Source organism: Oryctolagus cuniculus, chromosome 14 (assembly GCF_051225735.1).
Source record: "Oryctolagus cuniculus isolate XC-2025 breed Fujian yellow rabbit chromosome 14, ASM5122573v1, whole genome shotgun sequence".
Taxonomy (NCBI): Eukaryota; Metazoa; Chordata; class Mammalia; order Lagomorpha; family Leporidae; genus Oryctolagus; species Oryctolagus cuniculus.
This window is the reverse complement of record NC_142880.1, coordinates 12405584-12415762: the sequence shown is the minus strand read 5'-3', so window position 1 is coordinate 12415762 and position 10179 is coordinate 12405584. Positions and strand designations below refer to the sequence as shown.

The 10179-nt window shown below is 39.6% G+C and overlaps 1 pseudogene; it reads left to right on the top strand.

Moving 5' to 3' along the window:
• Positions 1-9711: 9711 nt before the first annotated feature.
• Positions 9712-9857, top strand: LOC149122240 (U2 spliceosomal RNA; annotated as a pseudogene).
• Positions 9858-10179: the final 322 nt, after the last annotated feature.

Here is a 10179-nt window from a genome sequence, read left to right as displayed (position 1 = left end):
ATAGCCAAATGAATATTTTTTCTCAGCCTTTCTTCAGTGTATGGAGCCAGATTCATACCAAGCTTTATTTTCTGAAATTAGGTCCTTACGGTAAAAACAGTGAAAGGAAAGAAAAAGACTTAGCAGGAGCTAAAACCATGGGTCCTCTTGAAACTAGCGACACTAGGCAGAGAAACAGACTGAAGTTTGGCACTCCTATGACAGTGCTGATGCTTAAGAACTCTCTCTCTAGGCTTTAGTCTTCCTATGTGTTTATATCGGGGTTAATGAGTTAAATGACATTGAGCACATGGCAAGTGCCTAAAATTATTTGCTCTATCTCCTGTGACTGTCATTGTTTAGATCTTGGAATTACCAGTAATCAAAAATCAATGCTAGTATGTTTTCCCCATAAAATTCGCATTGACCATGTTTTTGTCTTAATCCAAATTATTTGAATTTCTCTTACTCATGATAGCTAAAAAGTCTTCTTCCTCTCCAAATGTCAGGCAAGAGTTGGCATTATCTGAACAACTGTGTACATAGGTGCTTCGGTAATCATCTAGAAATGTGTCTTGAGTTTAAGGATTCCCTTTAATTTCCTCTTGTCCTGTTCATATCTTCCGTATCTCCTGGACTATTCATCCCATCCAGCTGGGTTGAACTTTATTTTGTACCCAGTCTACTGATACCTCCCCTCAAATTTCAGTAACATCTAAGCCAAAACCACACTGACTACCAATCTGGCACAGTGAGTTAATCTGAAGCATTGGTTTCTAATTGAGAGCCATAAACCTTCAGTGTTCTATTCCTACACCAGTCCTACACAGCCCACTGAGACTCTTGAATTAATGGTGGAACAACAAAAATAGCCATCTGAGAGGCAAACTTGTGTACAGGGCCAGAGCAAATGTGTTACTTGAATTTTTTTTTAAATCATCACACCCCTAGCAGTCAGTCCTAATTGATATTCTTTTTGGCATAAAAGTTTGAACATATAAAGAATAGAAAGGCTGAACAGACATTTGTAACTATTCTGGTGAGTTTAGTTACGGGGGAGGGAGATGAAGGGTGTTGTCTTTTGAGATGTGAAGGAATATCTGGGGTTAAAACTTTTATATGAAGGTGCAATATGTTTAAAGATATATTCACCAGATTGTCAAGCTGCTAGAAATTCTACTGCAATGATTTGCCATGGTTTCACCATTGCATTTCTGAGTACTGGACACTGCATTTTCAGGAAGTACTGTTTCTAAGGTGCTGAACAGAATGAAGTACTGCCTTTGGGGCTAAAATTGATGAGCTGAGACATCTCTCAGACATCCTCCAATTGCTCCAGCCTCCTGACAACAGAGCCTCACACTTGTACGAAGAGTTCTCTGCAGAGATGCTGTGGAATTCCTCCACACGATTAGCAGAGATGTAAATAGTACTGGAGATTTCAGACTCCCAATCACTAAGAAAATAAAAATCACACGAATGCCTTCAATTATACGTCACTTCACACTATTACTTACTGTAAGAATTTCATGCTTCCTGGAAAATGCCAGCTAAAAACATAGCAATTACACGTTCTTACAGATCACTTGGTGACTTATTTCTAAAGTTTGTATGGCTTGCCTTTTGATTTTATAACTGAAATACTCTCTGTACCCTGTAATTACTCACTCTGTAAATACCTGTCAATAGATGATTGACTCCGGCCATTTCCATTTAATTAAAAGGTCAACACCAACACATAAATACTTTTTATTTAATGATAATATTTGTCCCTCAACCACACAGGTAGCTCAGTATGCAAGACAAATTTTAATTTTGCTATGCACACTGAGATGCTGAATATGAACTGGATGTCAATGGGATGAAACACCCACTCCTCATGTGGCGTTTGTGGATAATAATATGTATAAATGCAGACAGAAATATTGCCAGTAAAGATTATCAATCGTGTATAAATGTATCAAATGTATGCACAGATCAGGTAATCACAAGCGAGACAAAATGATCACAGATATTGTATATCCAGGCCCTAAAGTGTATGTACTGTTTGTTTTCATAATACTCCTCCTTTTTTTTTTTTTATTTTTTTTTTTTATTTTTTTTTTATCTTTTATTTAATGAATATAAATTTCCAAAGTACGACTCATGGGTTACAATGGCTTCCCCCCCCATACCGTCCCTCCCACCAACAACCCTCCCCTTTCCCACTCCCTCTCCCCTTCCATTCACATCAAGATTCATTTTCGATTATCTTAATATACAGAAGATCAGCTTAGTATACATTAAGTATGGATTTCAACAGTTTGCTCCCACACAGAAACATAAAGTGAAAAATAATAGATGATTTTTTTTAAATGATGATGAAATCAGAGCAGACCTATTGTCATGTTTAATCCCAGTGAGAGTCAAGTTGGGAATTGAAAATTTCTTTCTTTTTTTTTTTTTTTTTTTTTTTTTACAGAAGATCAGTTTAGTATACATTAAGTAAAGATTTCAGTCGTTTGCACCCCCATAGAAACACAAAGTGAAATATACTGTTTGAGTACTCGTTATAGCATTAAGCCTCAGTGTACAGCACGTTAAGGACCGAGATCCTACATGAGGAGTAAGTGCACAGTGACTCCTGTTGTTGACTTTACCAATTGACACTCCTGTTTATGGCATCAGTAATCTCCCTATGCACCAGTTATGAGTTTCCAAGGCTATGGAAGCCCTCTGAGTTCTCCGACTCTTATCTTGTTTAGACAAGGTCATAGTCAAAGTGGAGGTTCTCTCCTCCCTTCAGAGAAAGGCACCTCCCTCTTTGAAGACCTGTTCTTTCCACTGGGATCTCACTCACAGAGATCTTTTTGCCAGAGTATCTTGGCTTTCCATGCCTGAAATACTCTCATGGGCTTTTCAGCCAGATCCGAGTGCCTTTAGGGCTGATTCTGAGGCCAGAGTGCTATTTAGGACATCCGCCATTCTATGAGTCTGCTGAGTATCTCACTTCCCATGTTGGATCACTCTCCCCTTTATTTATTCTATCGGTTGGTGTTAGCAGATACTAGACTTGTTTATGTGCTCCCTTTGACTCTTAGTCCTTTCATTATGATCAATTGTGAACTGAAATTGATCACTTGGAGTAGTGAGATGGCATTGGCACATGCCACCTTGATGGGATTGAATTGGAATCCCCTGGTATGTTTCCAACTCTACCAATTGGGGCAAGTCAGCCCGAGCATGTCCCAAATTATACATCTCTTCCCTCTCTTATTCCCACTCTTATGTTTAACAGGGACCACATTTCAGTTAATTTTCAACACTTAAGAATAACTGTGTGATAATTACAGAATTAAACCAGTCATATTAAGTAGAACAGACAAAAAAAAATACTATGAGGGATAATGTATTAAGTTGTCCATTAGCAGTCAGAGCTATGCTGATCAAGTCACCATTTCTCATAGTGTCCATTTCACTTCAGGAGGTTTCCTTTTTGGTGTTGAGTCAGTTGTCACCGATCAGGGAGAACATATGGTATTTGTCCCTTTGGGACTGGCTTACTTCACTCAGCATGATGTGTTCCAGATTCCTCCATTTTGTTGCAAATGACTGGATTTCGTTGTTTCTTACTGCGGTATAGTACTCTAAAGAATACATATCCCATAATTTCTTTATCCAGTCTACCGTTGATGGGCATTTAGGTTGGTTCCAGGTCTTGGCTATTGTGAATTGTGCTGCAATAAACATTAGGGTGCAGACCGCTTTTTTGTTTATCAATTTAAACTCCTTTGGGTAAATTCCAAGGAGTGGGATGGCTGGGTCGAATGGTAGGGTTATCTTCAGGTTTCTGAGGAATCTCCAGACTGATTTCCATAGTGGCTTGACCAGTTTGCATTCCCACCAACAGTGGGTTAGTGTCCCTTTTTCCCCACATCCTCGCCAGCATCTGTTGTTGGTAGATTTCTGTATGTGAGCCATTCTAACCGGGGTGAGGTGAAACCTCATTGTGGTTTTGATTTGCATTTCCCTGATTGCTAGTGACCTTGAACATTTTTTCATGTGCCTGTTGGCCATTTGGATTTCCTCTTTTGAAAAATGTCTATTGAAGTCCTTGGCCCATCTCTTAAGTGGGTTGTTGGTTTTGTTTTTGTGGAGTTTCTTGATCTCTTTGTAGATTCTGGTTATTAACCCTTTATCTGTTGCATAGTTTGCAAATATTTTTTCCCATTCTGTCGGTTGTCTCTTCACTCTCCTGACTGTTTCTTTTGCAGTACAGAAACTTCTCAATTTGATGCAATCCCAATAGTTGATTTTGGCTTTGACTGTCTGTGCCTCCCGGGTCTTTTCCAGAAATTCTTTGCCTGTGCCAATATCTTGAAGGGTTTCTCCAATGTTCTCTAATAACTTAATGGTGTCAGGACGAAGATTTAGGTCTTTAATCCACGTTGAGTGGATTTTTGTGTAAGGTGTAAGGTAGGGGTCTTGCTTCATGATTCTGCATGTGGAAATCCAGTTTTCCCAGCACCATTTGTTGAATAGACTGTCCTTGCTCCAGGAATTAGTTTTAGATCCTTGATCAAATATAAGTTGGCTGTAGATGTTTGGGTTGATTTCTGGTGTTTCAATTCTGTTCCATTGGTCTATCCATCTGTTTCTGTACCAGTACCATGCTGTTTTGATTACAACTGCCCTGTAGTATGTCCTGAAGTCTGGTATTGTGATGCCTCCGGCTTTGTTTTTGTTGTACAAGATTGCTTTAGCTATTCGAGGTCTCTTGTGCCTCCATATGAATTTCAGCATCATTTTTTCTAGATCTGCGAAGAATGTCTTTGGTATCTTGATTGGGATTGCATTGAATCTATAAATTGCTTTTGGGAGAATGGACATTTTGATGATGTTGATTCTTCCAATCCATGAGCATGGAAGATTTTTCCATTTTTTGGTATCCTCTTCTATTTCTTTCTTTAAGGTTTTGTAATTTTCATCGTAGAGATCTTTAACGTCCTTGGTTAAGTTTATTCCAAGGTATTTGATTGTTTTTGTAGCTATTGTGAATGGGATTGACCTTAGCAGCTCTTTCTCAGTCATGGCATTGCTTGTGTATACAAAGGCTGTTGATTTTTGTGCATTGATTTTATATCCTGCCACTTTGCCAAACTCCTCTATGAGTTCCAATAGTCTCTTAGTAGAGTTCTTTGGATCCTCTAAGTACAGAATCATATCGTCTGCAAAGAGGGATAGTTTGACTTCTTCCTTCTTGATTTGTATTCCTTTGATTTCTTTTTCTTGTCTGATGGCTCTGGCTAAAACTTCCAGAACTATGTTAAATAGCAGTGGTGAGAGTGGGCATCCCTGCCTGGTGCCAGATTTCAGTGGAAATGCTTCCAACTTTTCCCCATTCAATAGGATGCTGGCTGTGGGTTTTTTATAAATTGCTTTGATTATATTGAGGAATGTTCCTTCTATACCCAATTTGCTTAGAGTTTTCATCATGAAAGGGTGTTGAATTTTATCAAATGCTTTCTCTTCATCAATTGAGATAATCATATGGTTTTTCTTCTGCAGTCTGTTAATGTGGTGAATCACATTGATTGATTTGCGAATGTTGAACCATCCCTGCATACCAGGGATGAATCCCACTTGGTCTGGGTGGATGATTTTCCTGATGTGTTGTTGTATTCTATTGGCCAGAATTTTATTGAGGATTTTTGCGTCTATGTTCATCAGGGATATTGGTCTGTAATTTTCTTTCAGTGCTGCATCTTTCTCTGGCTTAGGGATTAAGGTGATGCTGGCTTCATAGAAAGAATTTGGGAGGATTCCCTCTTTTTCGATTGTTCTGAATAGTTTGAGAAGAAATGGGATTAGTTCTTCTTTAAATGTCTGGTAGAATTCAGCGGTGAATCCATCTGGTCCTGGGCTTTTCTTTGTTGGGAGGGCCTTTATTACTGTTTCAATTTCTGTTTCAGTTATGGGTCTATTTAGGTTTTCGATGTCTTCATGGTTCAATTCAGGTAGGTTGCATGTGTCCAGGAATCTATCCATTTCTGATAGGTTTTCCTGTTTGCTGGCGTACAGGTCCTTGTAGTAATTTCTGATGATTCTTTTTATTTCTGTAGTGTCTGTTGTTACGTTTCCTTTTTCATCTCTGATTTTATTGATTTGGGTCTTTTCTCTTCTTTTTTTTAGTTAGTTGGGCCAATGGGGTGTCAATTTTGTTTATTTTTTCAAAAAACCAGCTTCTCGCTTGGCTGATTTTTTGTAATGTTTTTTTGGATTCAATCCTATTAATTTCTTCTCTGGTTTTAATTATTTCTCTTCTCCTACTAGATTTGGGTTTGGTTTGCTGCAGTTTTTCTAGGTCCTTGAGGTGCGCTGAAAGCTCATTTATTTGGTACCTTTCCAATTTCTTGGTATAGGCACCTATTGCTATAAATTTGCCTCTCAATACTGCTTTTGCTGTATCCCATAAGTTTTGATATGTTGTGTTGTTGTCTTCATTTACTTCCAGAAAGTTTTTGATTTCTCTTTTGATTTCTTGAATGACCCAGTGTTCATTCAGGAGCATGTTGTTCAGTCTCCATGTGTTTGCATACTTTCTGGGGTTTCCTGAGTTGCTAATTTCCAGCTTCATCCCGCTGTGGTCTGAGAAGCTGCATGGTATGATTCTAATTCTTTTAAATTTGCTGAGACTTGCTTTATGACCTAGTATGTGGTCAATCCTAGAGAAGGTTCCATGCGCTGCTGAGAAGAATGTGAAGTCTGTAGATGTAGGGTTGAAAGTTCTGTATATATCTGTTAGATCCATTTGGGCTATAGTGTCATTTAAATCTGCTGTTTCCTTGTTGATCTTCTGTCCGGATGATCTGTCTATTTCTGAGAGTGGAGTATTGAAGTCCCCCAGTACTATTGTATTGGGGTCTAAGTCTCCCTTTAAGTCCCTTAACATATCTTTTAAATAGACCGGTGCCCTGTAATTAGGTGCATATACATTTATAATAGTTACATCTTCCTGTTGAATTGAACCCTTAATCATTATATAGTGTCCCTCTTTGTCTCTCTTAATAGTTTTTGTATTAAAGTTTATTTTGTCTGATATTAATATGGCTACACCTGCTTTTTTTTGGTTTCTGTTGGCATGGAATATCTTTTTCCAACCTTTCACTTTCAGTCTGCATGCCTCTTTGTTAGAGAGATGTGTTTCTTGTAGGCAACAAATAGTTGGGTTGTGTTCTGTGAGCCAGTCAGCTAAACGGTGTCTTTTAACTGAAGAATTCAGACCATTAATGTTCAATGTGACTATTGATACGTAGTGACTTTGCCCTGCCATTTTCCCGGAAATATTTTCTAGTATATGCTTTGAGCTTCCCATGCTCTTTTACTGGTAGGTGTTCTTCCTTTCCCTTCTTTCATATTGATGGCCGTGTTTCTGTGTTTCTGAGTGTAGCACATCTTTAAGTATCTTTTGCAGGGCCGGACGAGTGGCCACAAAGTCTTTCAATTTCTGTTTGCTATGAAAGGTCTTTATTTCACCTTCATTCACAAATGAGAGCTTGGCAGGATATAATATTCTGGGCTGGCAATTTTTCTCTCTTAGCACCTGTGCTATGTCTCGCCATTCCCTCCTAGCTTGTAGGGTTTCTGATGAGAAGTCAGCTGTGAGTCTGATTGGAGATCCTCTGAGAGTAATCTGACGTTTCTCTCTTGCACATTTTAGGATCTTTTCTTTATGTTTCACTGTGGTAAGTTTAATTACCACGTGTCGTGGTGAGGATCTCTTTTGGTCATGTTTATTGGGGGTTCTATGAGCTTCCTGTACTAGGATATCTCTGTCCTTCTCCAAACCTGGAAAGTTCTCTGCTAGTATCTCACTAAAAAGGCCTTCCAATCCTTTCTCTCTCTCCATGCCTTCAGGAACTCCTAGAACTCGAATGTTGGTTTTTTTGATAGTATCCTGTAGATTCCCAACAATATTTTTTAGGTTTCTAATTTCCTCTTCTTTTCTTTGGTTTGACTGTATGTTTTCCTGTGCTCTATCTTCTAAGTCCGATATTCTCTCTTCTGCTTCACCCATTCTGTTTTTAAGGCTTTCTAATGTGTTTGTCATTTGATCTATTGAGCTCTTCATTTCATTTTGATTTCTCTTCACTATAACACTTTCCTGTTCTACTAGTTTCTGAGTTTCATTTTGACTCTTCCTTAAAATTTCGTTTTCACGAGAGAGATTTTCAATCTTGTCCATTAAGGATTTCTGTAGTTCAAGGATTTGCTTTTGAAAACTTCTAAATGTTCTTATCATAAATTTTTTGAAATCCGTATCTTGCATTTCTTCTATCTCATCATCTTCATACTCTTGGCTTGGGGTGTTTTGCTTATTTGGAGGCATCATAGTGTCATCGTTGATCTTGCTCCCTCTATTTCTGTGTTTGTTACTCGGCATAGTTAATTCTTCTTGCGTCACTGTGCGTTTTTTTTTTTTCTTTCTTTTTTTTTTTTTTTATTTATACTGTGTCCGTGTTAAGTGGACTGCCTGCTGTTGGAGGAGCCTTGGAGGCTTGAGATGGGTGCGGCCTGAGAGCTCTGCCTGGTTCTTCCAGGTTAAGGGTGTGCAAAGGTGACACCCTCAGGTTATGCGTGGTAAATCTCTCTCTTTTTATTTATTTATTTATTTTATTTATTCAGGGGGTAAGTAACACCGCAGGGCAAGGCTGTGCAGAATTGATGGTATTTAGCTTCCAGTCTTTGGCTCCTCTGGACTCCCACTGGGTTGCCTAGGCTACTGAATTGTAGTGACTCAGTTGCTTAGCTCTCCCCCATTGATATGTAAATCCAGAGCGCAGGCCTGCTCTTTGTCTCTTGGGAATTCTAGCCTTGCAGCCTTGTAACCTTTGCAAGGTTAGGGGGAAGAGAAACCCCGAAGCTTTTTTTTTTCCTTCTTTCCGGTAGTGAGTTTGCTGCACTTTCCGGCCCCCCTCTAGATTCTGACCCCCGTTTCCCCACCAATGTCTCGGGTTATTGAGCTCACCTCCCCTTCCAGCGCCGATGTGTGGAGCGTCCCAAGTCTCCCCACTGTTGTCTGTGTGGCATGCACTCCCCTTGGAGCACTGGGGCTTCTGCGGCTCCGTCCCGCGACTTGGCTTCCGCGCGGTGGGCGACCTTGTTCTCCCAGTAGGTCCTCCGATTCACGATTCCCGTGCAATTTTTTCCTGGTTCTTTTTTCTGCGGCTACCGTAACTCCCCTTTTATTAAACTAAATTTTCCCGGACTATCGGTGCGCGCCCTCACTATTCCGCCATCTTGGCTCCGCTCATAATACTCCTCCTTAAAGCTCAGCTGAGAAACAGGAAGCAAAGGTGGATGTGATGACAGAACGGATTCCTCTCTTCCTGTGAGAGCCTGTGGGAGAGAAGGGTGAAATGGAGCAGAAAGACCAAGGAGGTCAAATGGGTTGTGTGACAAGAGTAAGAGCAGGCTAACTGAATCTGCAAACGATATGGACTAGGGAGTTGTCGAGAACAGAGGGAACCACAGGCTCTGGGAAGTTTCAGTAAGTTTGGAACTCACTGGACATTTACGCTCTGCATCCTATGGCTTCTGCTTAGCTCTTCTTCCATAGAGTTTGTTACTTGCAGTCCTTGAGAATCCCCCCAGAATAATACATTGTCCGTTCAGCTAATAAGCACCCACAATGTTTCAGCCCCAGCTCACTCCAAGGAAAGAGTTTTTTATTTTATTTATTTTATATTTATTATCGCTTCTCAGCCTTTTGGCTAAGATCAAGTGTTATTTTATATTTATAAAATATATAATTTTATATTTATAAATAATCATTACTTTTGTAGCTTTCCTAGTGTAAAGATACCCTTACCTTGGAATGTCCTAGTTAAGCATAGCACACATGGATTAACTTGAAATATTTACAAAATACAATTGAAGGAGAGTCCCATGGAACAATTTTGCTGATGAAAAGCATACTTTAGATGGCCTTTATAACAATAAATGGCAATAGTGCAGTTTGTGGTGAGTTGATGGCTGGAAACAGCCTCCTACTCTCACTTAGGATGGAGAAATACCTCAAACAGTTTGGACCCCTTGGCCATCTGTAAAGTGTCTGCTTCTTGCTTTAATCACACATGACTTCATTTGTGAGTGATGTCAGTCCTGGGAAGAGGAGGTCCCTATTTTGAACTGGGCAGGGGCTGAGAGGTGGCTCGAGTG